The sequence below is a fragment of the Miscanthus floridulus genome, chromosome 11 (genome assembly GCF_019320115.1).
Source record: "Miscanthus floridulus cultivar M001 chromosome 11, ASM1932011v1, whole genome shotgun sequence".
Taxonomy (NCBI): Eukaryota; Viridiplantae; Streptophyta; class Magnoliopsida; order Poales; family Poaceae; genus Miscanthus; species Miscanthus floridulus.
Window position 1 is genome coordinate 10,405,991 of NC_089590.1, and position 12,007 is coordinate 10,417,997.

Below are 12,007 nucleotides of genomic sequence, written 5' to 3' on the forward strand. Positions count from 1 at the left end.
ACGGTTAACTCCCTTCATTGGTGATACTTTCAGATATACAAAATCTCCTTTGTTGAATACCAATGGTCTCCGCCGTCTATCCGCATAACTCTTTTGGCGAGACTGAGCTATCTTTAGATTACTCTGTATTTGCCTAACCTTGTCTTCTGTTTCTTTCACAAGGTCAACTCCAAAGAATCTTCTCTCTCCCGGCTCAGACCAACTCAATGATGTTCTGCATCTATGACCATAGAGTGCTTCAAATGGAGCCATTCTAATGCTTTCCTGATAACTATTGTTGTATGAGAACTCAGCCAAAGGTAAGCACTCATCCCACTTATTGGAATAGTTAAGGACACAACACCTTAACATATCTTCAAGTACTTGATTGACTCTTTCAGTCTGTCCATCAGTCTGTGGATGATAAGCTGTACTATACAGAAGTTTAGTACCCAATGAAGAATGCAATTGTTTCCAAAAGTTGGAGACAAACTGTGTACCCCTATCTGACACAATAGTCTTGGGTACTCCATGGAGACTCACAATTCGCTCTAAATACATCTTGGCATACCGTATAGTGGGATATGTATTCTGGACTGGAAGAAAATGTGCTGATTTGGTTAGTCGATCTACAATAACCCATACTGAATCAAATCCCTTTGATGTCTTGGGTAGACCAACAATAAAATCCATACTTATGTCCTCCCATTTCCAAGATGGAATAGGTAATGGTTGTAATTCACCAGCAGACCTCAAATGTATTGCTTTCACCTTTTGAAAAGTATCACACTTCGTTATATATCTAGCAATCTCTATTTTCATTTTAGTCCACCAAAATCTTTGCTTTAAGTCATGGTACATCTTGTTGCTTCCCGGATGGATAGATAACCTAGTAGCATGTGCCTCTTCTAGAATTGACTGCCGCAACTCAGGAACTTTTGGTACCACCAGGCGATCCTTGAACCATAACACATCTTCATCATCTATGCTGAAGCATTCTGCTTTTCCATTCTTGACTCTTTCCTTGATATGGGCTATACCCTTGTTTTCCTTCTGAGCAACAATAACTTGATCTCGAATAGTGGCTTCAACAATTATGTTGGTCAAACTACCTTGTTGAATTACCTCTACATTCAACTTCTCCATTTCTTGACATAGCGTCAAACCCATTGTTCTCACTGTCAGACAATTGCAATAACTTTTGCGACTAAGGGCATCTGCAACCACATTTGCTTTACCCGGGTGATAATGTACTTCCAAATCATAATCCTTAATCAGTTCTAACCATCTTCTTTGTTGCATGTTCAAATCCAATTGAGTAAAGATATACTTTAAACTCTTGTGATCTGTATAAATATGGCACGTATTACCAAGCAGGTAATGCCGCCAAATCTTCAGAGCATGGACAACTGCGGCTAACTCTAGATCATGAGTCGGATAGTGTTCTTCATGTTGCTTAAGTTGCCTAGATGCATAGGCAATGACTCGGCCTTCTTGCATCAACACACATCCAATACCAATACCTGAAGCATCACAATAAACATCAAATGGCTTCTCAATATCAGGTTGGGCTAATACTGGTGCAGTAGTCAACAGTCTCTTTAAAGTCTGGAAAGCCTCCTCACACTCTGATGACCAGACAAACTTGACTTGATTCTTCAACAACTCAGTTATGGGCTTTGATACTTTAGAGAATTCTGGAATAAACCGACGGTAATACCCCGCCAATCCAAGAAAACTCTAAACTTGATGAACTGTGGTTGGCGGTTTCCAATCAAGCACATCCTTCACTTTGCTAGGATCAACTGCAACTCCTTCGGCTGACAAGATATGTCCAAGAAATTGCACTTCCTTAAGCCAAAAATCACACTTGCTGAACTTGGCATATAGTTGATGTTCTCTCAAGCGGGTCAGAACAATCCTAAGATGTTCCACATGTTCTTTCTTATTCTTGGAATATACTAGAATGTCATCAATAAACACTACTACAAACTTATCTAGCTCAGGCATGAATACTGAGTTCATCAGATACATGAAATGAGCTGGAGCATTTGTCAAACCAAAAGACATTACCAAGTATTCATACAATCCATATCTTGTGGTAAATGCTGTTTTGGGAATATCCTCAGACTTAATCTTGATTTGGTGATAGCCTGACCTCAAATCTATCTTGGAGAAAACTTTGGCTCCGGCCAGTTGATCAAAAAGCAAATCTATCCGAGGTAAGGGATACTTATTCTTGATAGTCACTTCATTCAACGGGCGATAGTCAACACATAACCTCAGGGTCTCATCTTTCTTTTTCACAAATATTGCCGGACATCCCCAAGGTGAGAAACTAGGTTGGATAAACCCCTTCTCAATCAATTCTTGTAACTGAGTCTTCAACTCGGCCAATTCCTTAGGTGGCATCCTATAAGCCCTCCGAGAAATCGGAGCTGTTCCAGGTTGCAATTCTATGTTAAACTGGACATCCCTATCAGGTGGTAGACCGGGTAGATCTTCTGGAAACACATCCGGAAATTCACACACTACCGGAATATCTCTAATCTCTTTGACAACAGTTGCACAAACCTTGCCCACTGATCTTCTTAGAGTTGGAAGTTGGATGAGAAGTTGAGAATTACTATCAGGCAAACTTACTCTTAAAGTCCTATTCAAAGCATCTATAATAGCCTTATGCTGATACATCCAATTCATTCCCAAGATTACATCTATATCCTGATCCTTAAGGATAATCATGGTAGTGGGAAAAATATGCCCACCCAGGTTTACGGGTACCTGGTATACCATTTCCTTAGTACACAGACGTCCCCCGGGCGACTGTATAAAGAAACTTTCCTTTGTTGCCCCAATTGAAATTTCATGCTTCACGACAAATGTTCTATTGATGAATGAATGCGATGCGCCAGAATCAAAAAGTATAACTGCAGGGTGATTGGCAACAAGAAACATACCCATCATCACTGGCTCCCCTTCTGGAATTTCTCCAGCTTGAATATAGAACACCCGTCCTGTCTTCCTCTCATCTTTGCCCTTCTGAGCATTCTGATTGGGGTTCTTGTTTGGTGCCTGACCCTGTTGTCGATTAGCAGGGGCCTTCTGATAATTTTGATTAGCCTGCCTAGGATATGGACATTCCTTGGAGAAATGACCAGTCCTTCCACAATTATAGCATGGGTAGTTGTGACCCTGGGACGTTGGAGCATTGCCACCAGAAGCATTGGTTGACTATGAATTCGGATAGGTTATAGCAGGACGGACATTTGACTGTTGCCCAGCCTGAAACTGCGGCGGACGATAAGGAGGACGATTATGATGTACTGGATGATAAATCACCCTCTGCCTCTTCTGATTTCCCCCAAAAGATCCAGACGGCACACTCTTTTTCTTTTTGAGCTCCTTATGCTGCCGATACTTTGACTCTGAAGCAATTGCAATATTTACTGCCTCATGATAAGTGACATTGGTGCAAGTTGTCATCATTGTTTGCAGCTTGGTATTTAAACCTCTCATAAACCACCTCTTCTTCTTGGCATCAGTATTAACATGTTCGGATGCATATTGTGACAGATGATTGAATCTTCCCACATACTGCATCACTGTTTGATCTCCTTGTTTCAAAGCAAGGAATTCATCTAGCTTCATTGCCATCACTCCTTCAGGGATATAATGGGCTCTGAAGGCAGTACGGAACTTAGCCCAAGTTATTGGAATGCCAGCTGGTTGCATAGCCACTAAGTTTGCCCACCAAGCACTTGCTGCTCCTCTAAGTTGCTGGGCGGCAAACGTAGGTTTCTGATACTCCGTGCATGGAATAAGGTCAAATTTCTGCTCCATGGTTCGAAGCCAGTCATCAGCCTCCAATGGTTCATCTGCCTTGGTGAACACCGGTGGTCTTGTGTCTGTAAAATCAACATATGTAGCCTCCTGTCTGTTATGGTGACGACCACGGTTTCCTTGCATCTGATTCTGATTACTTAGGGCGATCTCATGAAGCAAACGGGAATTTTCAGCCGTCACATTGACAAGTGCAGTTATAGCATCAGCTAGATTTGTTGGAACTGGTGGCGGATCTGGAATACCATCCTCATCTTGTGAAGTTCTAGGAATATATGAACCCTGCGTACGATGCATCTGCTTATAACAAACCAAACTTTATTCACAAGCCTTTATTGAATTGCACAAAAGCCTACTCCAGACATATTACATAGGGTTTACTACTATAAACACCAGACCCTATAAGTACCAAAATAAGATACATAGCTTAACCATATTTAACTATTATACAACTCTACTCTTTTCCATGATTACTTCAAACTTCAGACTCGGTATCCATTCCGGAATTATTACCGCCTTCATCATCACTTTCATTGATCATTACTAATTCTTCAGGATCTTCTTCTTCTTCCTCTTCCGATTCGTTATCATCGGCAAGGATGACACCGAGGTCCATGGCATCAGCTTGAGGCTCATGATTTGGATTTAGTAGATTGCTAAGCCTATGAACTTCCTCATGTAGATAGGTATTATGTTCTTCTAAATCTTCTACATAGAATTCTAGCTCATGAGTTCTAGCTCTAGGTACATTTTCCCTATGCCAAGCCTCATTTCGTCCCTCCACCGTACGAACTAACATGCTTTCACAGTTCCTGTGTGCGGTGGTGAGACGCCTTAATTGATCCTGTAATTCTCCTACCTGTATAGCATCCAAAGCCCTATCTCTAGTAGCTTGTGCTAATTCTGCAGAAATTCTCTGTATCTCCGCCTGGGGATCAGGCCTAGAGCTGCTACTACTAGCACCGTCATTCCTAGGGGCAAGTTGGTGATGAGGAACTCCTTTGGGTCCAGTGGACTTACGGGGCAACATCTTGGTACGAGCCATACTGTAGGAAGCTAATTTAATCCAAGTAAGACCACTTGATCAAAGTCTAAAGAGCAGCTATGATGGATTACATTACTTAAACCAGACTCACTACTCAACTCTAGACTCAGAGGTGAAGGAAGTAACGAGTGAATTAATAATGATGCATGAATCGTTCTTACGAACAAAATCATCAAAGCTTATAATGCACATAAACAACATTTATTTTTATATAGGGCATAGTAATATTACTACTCCACCACACAAAACCTTTTTAATCAAATAAGGAATGGTGAGAAAGAAATAAGATAAGTCAGAAGCAATTTGGACCAAATTAGCAAGTTAAATTTAGTCATCCCAAATCATTTTGAAGTTTTTGTAAATCAATACAACAAAAACCTTGTAACGATCGCTCTGATACCATTCTGTGGCAGAACCTCCTAAGTTATAGGGCCCACATGCACCTGTCACTGTCCGACGACCTTTGACATCTATGCATATGTTTCCATGAACTTAAAAAGACTGTCGGGTGTCCTCGGGGAACCCCGAATCATCCACGATTTCCGAGCAGGATCACGTTACAGAGTCATTGCAGTATTACAACATTTATTCAAGTATCAAGTACCAGAGTAAAAACAGCGGAAGTCTTACTGATAGCATAGTTTACAAACCAGTTGTTTCAAACCTTACAAACTAAGTTCGATAATTATTACAAACCATAGTAGTAGTGGAGCGGCATAATTAATATATACATAACACACAAAATAAACATCCTGCCCAAGGATCACACATTTTACTTCTCATCGTCAGAACGAACGATAGTCATGTAGCACGATCCAAAACAGATCTGCTCATGAGGCTCACCTGCAACAAGGGGTCAACGAACCCTGAGTACAAAAGTACTCAACAAGACTTAACCGAAACAAAATTGAGAAGACTCAGGAATGCAGGCTCAGGGATTCAAGGTATAGCTTTAACAATAATCAAAGTTCTTTTGCGTAAAAGCTCTTTAACAAAATTCTTCATATAGAAAACTTCATAAAAACATATACAAAGCTGACATGATCCATGTTGAGATCATGAAACTTCATATCCAACACCTTCACAAGCCTTATTCGAGTTCCAGTTATTAATACTACGATGATGAACAGAGAAGTGAGTCTCCATAACCGAGGAGCAACGACGATTCAAACCGATTAAAACCCAGCTGGGGATTCCAGACCACACGATATATGCAGGTCCCCGACCTACATATACCAACCTACCCTCGGATCCTCTAAACAAGAACGGGTCTGCGCCACCCGAGAATACAGTACTCCACCAATCCAGCCCATTGCCACGTGGGTACATGCTATTCCCACCATCTCTCCACTCCCAGTGCGCGAGTAGCCATTCTCGTAATAGAATCGCCAAGTTCAGGCTTACCAGAGTATGTGGTTAGTACTACAAAGTCTCACCGCACATAGTTCAACAACGGACGTGCCTTAATCGACCCAGGCGGAAAGAACCCGCTCACAAGACCTCCATGTCTTGTGGCTCACACACACCGAGTCCACCCGGTCTAGATTTATTACTCCACATGCTCATATTTCATGATAACATAAGTAACCAAAGATCCATTTAAAACCTGCAGGTGACAGGTAATCACCTGGCTAAGCATGACTAAGCATATCTAGTCATTTTCGAATTAAAACTGAATAACAAGGTAGATATGGAAAAACAAGGTTGGTAATGCACCAATTAGGTTTCCACTTAACTCCTAATCACTTAATGCAGTAACAGAAAGCAAAAGCGAATTTAATTTGTAAAACACAAGGTAGGGTTGTATGCATCCGGGGCTTGCCTTCGTTGACGGAAAAGTCCGGCTCCTGCGACTGTTACACAAGTATTCGATCCCACCTCAACAGACGGATTAACCTCCTCCATAACTTGATTAACTACCACGTGCTCACCTTCGTTCACTACACGTAGTAACATTGCCATGTTTAACATGATGCGAGATACAAAATATGATGCTCGATGATGGATGCCAATTAACAACTAATTAAACATATTCATAAAACTTATTTCAATTGAACTCAAAATTTTTTGTAAAAGTTCATCACATGATAACTAAGTGGCAAAACAATTTTCATAATTTTTGGATAATTAATTAAGCCTAGAAAAATCATGAAAACTCATTTATTAATTAATTGAGCAATTTTTATCACATTCAAAAATGACTGAAAAGTAACATTTAATATTTTTCCTAAATAATATACATCACAGAGAGGTCACACAAAAATTTTCATAATTTTTGGAGCTCTAAATAAATCTACACAAAAATAACAAATTACAGCACTATTCAATCATTTCTGAAAAAGGAAAAATTCCATTTTGAACTCACCCGCTCACACAAACAACTCGGAAAGAACCAGGAGTCACACAAACAACTCGGAAAAAAACCTAGAGCTCACACAAACAACTCGGAAAAGAACCTGGAGCTCACACAAACAACTCAGAAAAAGAACCTGGAGCTCACAAAAATAACTCGGAAAAGAACCTGGAGCTCACACAAACAACTCGGAAAAGAACCTGGAGCTCACAAAAACAACTCGGAAAAGAACCTGGAGCTCACAAAAACTACTCGGAAAAAAACCTGGAGCTCACAAAAACTACTCGGAAAAGAACCTGGAGCTCACCCCGAACGCACTGGAGCATAAAGCTAGATCAAAAGAGCAATGGATGAGTGGTTCGACGTGCACAGGAAGCACCAGTAGCTCACCCTAAACTCGATGGAGCAAAGAACAGGGCTGGAGAAGCAACGGTGAAGCAGGTTGACGATCCGAGCAACCACGGCGGAGCAAAACGTCGACGGTGGCGGTGCTCCGGCGACTGCGGTGGACAAAACTATCAAGCAATAAGGTATTAAGCACCACGGCATCAAGGCAAAGCTGGAGCTACGCCGAGCAAGGACAAATACGCACCGGAGAGCTCTGGCCACAGGCGACACGCTCACGACGGCGGTGCTGCCGGCCGCGAGGAAGAAGAGCAACGAACGGAGGGTTCCCGACGAAATCAAGTGACCAAAACTGGCTGGCTGGGTGCGCAAGGATCAGGCGAAGCTAGGACAGGCTTTGCTGGGACTGGCAACGATGCTGAATCGACGGTGAAAGCTCGACAGAGCAGCGGCGATGGCGACGGGAGAAAACAGAGGAGAAGGAAAAACGAAGAACGACGACTGCACAGGCTTTATAGGACGGCCAGGAAGCAAAGAGAAGCCACGCAGGGGCCTTTCCCATGCCAGCGCAAAGCCAAGGGCGGCCACAGTCGCGTCTGGAAGCAGAAGGAAGATCGTAGACGGTGAGTTGGCTTCCGCGGTTACTGTTCATCAGAATTACCAAACTGCCATTCGATTTAAAAATCCAAATTACTCCCAAATTTATGTAACAACTCAAAAATCTCCAAAAATAAAAGTTGTTCCAAATTTAAAGTTCTACAACTTTGCTTTTATAACCATACCCAAATTCGGTCTACATTTTGAAATGCAAATTTGAATTCGAAAAGGGAACATTTAAAGAATCTCGCCTTTTCAAATTACTTCAAATTTTTCTAAACAACTTTGAAAACTCCAAAAACAAACTTTGTATAACTTGACAAGCTCTACACTTTTGCTTTTAGGCTCAACCCCAAAATATGCTTAGATTTAGAAATGAGTTTTTCAGGGTAGGCTTTAAATACTGAAAAATCAAGGTTTTCTTGAAAATTCAAAATCCAAACCAAATTTTTAACTCAATTCAAACCATACAAGGCAACACTCATAACATAAATGTAGACTTGTTTTAGTGAATGCATATCAAAGTTTTCATATAACCAAATGCTTTGCAATGCATATGATGACATGTCCTGTTTTAGTATTTAAACACCCAAGGTGTTACAACAAACTCAACAAAGCGGACTCTGAAACTAAAATATGCAAAGGCTATGGCGCGGAAGGTTCTAGGACAGGAAAAACGAGTATGGTACTGGACTATGGGACGAATGCGAAACACTCCAACAAGGGAATAAATATGAACCTGACGGTATACCTTAGCTCTGATACCACTTAATGGAGACGGGGCTCCCGATCTTTCATCAGGTGATGGTAACTATCGTTGTGGCGGAGAATAACACACCGATCTGGCTTCAGATCGAAAGATCGAACCCTGCAATCTTAGCAGCACAGCTCCTCTGGTTATCAACCAAGTCACGGACCAGGTTGACCTCGCCAAGAAGGCTAATCCCTGCCTGCGCAACAAAGAACACAAGCAAGAACAAGAAAGAACACAACCAAATTGCAGATGAAAGATTAATCTCACGAGTTGGGGTCTCACAAACCGAAAGAACGGCGAAACTGTTTCTTGATAGAATAATCTAAGCAAAACCTAAAACCTAAAGTAGGTGGTGGCTACTGATTATATAGCCTAAGGGACGTCCAAGGATCCCTCTTCACGTCCTAAAGGTGCCCCAACACTTTACAAGGCCCAACGGCCCAAAAGGCGACGACGCAGCGCCGTGATAGATTCTGGATGTTAACTTATTTCGACGATTCCTGTTGATTCTGAAGAGGTTTTTACGTGAAACCATTTGGATTGGCTTCCTTATCAAATTAGCTTTCCATCCATATGTGGATCACTGAAAACGGAGTTCGGATGTGTCCTGGGCATCCATTTTATTGCAGACTGGTCCTGACTGCCGAGGCAGACTCGAACTCGGATTGGACTGGGCCTCTGGCTTGGCTTGGACGTCCTTGCTGGCCTCCTAAGGTGGTGGCCAAGGAGGAGGACATCCAAGGACATCTCTTAGGTGTTCTCCATCTTCTTGGGGTGTGCTCCAACTTGGGCCTGGGTCCCAAGGATGTCTAACAAGCCCATGATGACAGTGTAGCTCCCGCCAGAAATAACGATAGAATATATTGGTGATTTGGAGGCCTTGCCGATGTGATATTGAGATGGGACCAGATCTATTTGAAAGCTTATCAAACAAGCTTTCCATCAAGTGCTCATTGACCTCGATCGCACTCCGGATGGATGCGTTATGGTCTTCCCAATGAGGCACTGTTAGGCTGCCGACGAACCGAAAGTTCAACTTTGATGAACTTTCATTATGAAACACATTTGAACCTACAATCAAATAGTGATATGTACATGTGGAACCAAGTGAATTATAACAAAGCCACTATGCAAATGTAGGAACGAGCGCACCTTATATTCATTGTTCATATCCGAAGGTGCCATGTCCTCATCAAGGACAACCTTTGTCCCCTTGTGTAGAGGCTACGTGTCATTGTGCCATCGGGAAGGGGAGTTCCTACATCTGTTTGCCGAGTGAATCTAATGGCTCTAACTTGTTAGACGAACCTTTGAAAGGTTTCATAGTGAACCCTACCGACCTTTACTTGGAAGTGGGTCAAGAGATTAGCTACCTCGAGCGAAATGGTAAATCACGACTCACAGTGAAAGTGTATAACCTCTGCAGAGTGTAAAACTGGTATATCAGCCGTGCTCACGGTCACGAGCAGCCTTGGAACCCTTACGGAATAGGTGATCACTAATGGTTAATGATGATGAACACTAATGATATGGATGATGTAGATGCTCACTAATGGTTAATCGTTTATGCTATTCATTATTCATGTTTACCTAATCATGTGTTTATATGGGCTTGTGATAAACTTGTTGCTACTGAATTGCTAAAATCATGACTCATTAAAAGCTAATTGCAGTTAACCAGTGTCAGCCTTTTGAGCCTCATGAATCCCATGTTATATTTGTTGAGTACGCCATGTACTTATGCTTGCTTTATTTTTCAAAAATTTGGATGAAAATCCCAGATGGATACCAGATTGCTAGAGTTTGGAAGAATTAGGCTTGTGGTCAACCAGTCAGTTGTCTCTGTGGATTTGGGGTCTTCGCCTGAAGATCGGAGTTGTCTTTTCGCTGTCTATACTCTGAGGTTACATTCTGTATATTAATACATTATGTATTTAAGCATTGTCTATTGATGTTACCCTTATTTGTAGCTATATGTGGGATTTAACTTCCTGGGCTCACATATGGTGCGTATCTGGTTTTGTTTTTAAAATCGGGTGCTACAACGTAGTTCTTAGAATAATCAAACCTAGATCGAAAATAATCTTTTTATGCTTAGCAAATTGGGAATAACTTATTAACAGCTCTAGCTGATAGAAACTTCCATCGTAAAGTGTATCAAAGAAAGAAAAAACTTTAATCCCAAACTTGCCACTATTATTTTTTATTCTAATTCAGGAAAAACCACTAGAAACTTTCATCTCAAAACAAAAAATTATCAGGAGTGGGATAGCAACGCATGGAGGTTTTGAAATAAGACATGGAACACACCGTGGATCCTTGCAGAACATGACACATGCGATTTTATAGAACCTTGTAAGAAAGGATATACCTTGGAGAGGGCCAGTCAATGAAAGCGGCATCCATATATATATGAAAATTATCTTTGTACCTATATATATAATACATAAAGTTGCCTCGTTGCAGCTTAAAAATTAACGGAGAGGGCGTGTCAACAGTGAAAACGACAAACTAAGAAACCGCGATGAATTTTCCTCCTCCGAATGTAAACCGACAAACTAAGAATCCTCGCTACTGCAACCGTACAACTATGCTATTGTTTCCTTTCATTGCCTGCAAATTTTCTTTAATCTACATCAATGGGGGACCATGAATAAGATCATGGATGTGAGTTAGAAAAGATTACCATAGAAAATAAGTGTAGAATTGAGATCCAAAGGTCTTGATCTTTAGACTAATTTGTATTGTTCATTTTCCCTTTTATCTGACTGTTAATGGAAAAGGTGCAATAAAGAATTGAAAAGCTATGTAGACATGCCAACTATTATGTGCTCAAGAGGAATGCAACATTCAAATTGACCTAGGCATCATTTTGCTTTTCTCAGTGAATTCTACGGTCACGTGATTGTGGCAAGAGATGTTGAGGTATAGATGAAGAAATTTGAAAATAATTAAGACAACAGTAATTGGTGCAAACTCTTTCACAAAAATGCCAACAGTGGTAATATTCATAGTAATGAGTACATGTGCAGTAGACGAAAACTAACTTTATTTACATCATACCAAATTTTCTTTTGCAATTCCCGCAGCAAGG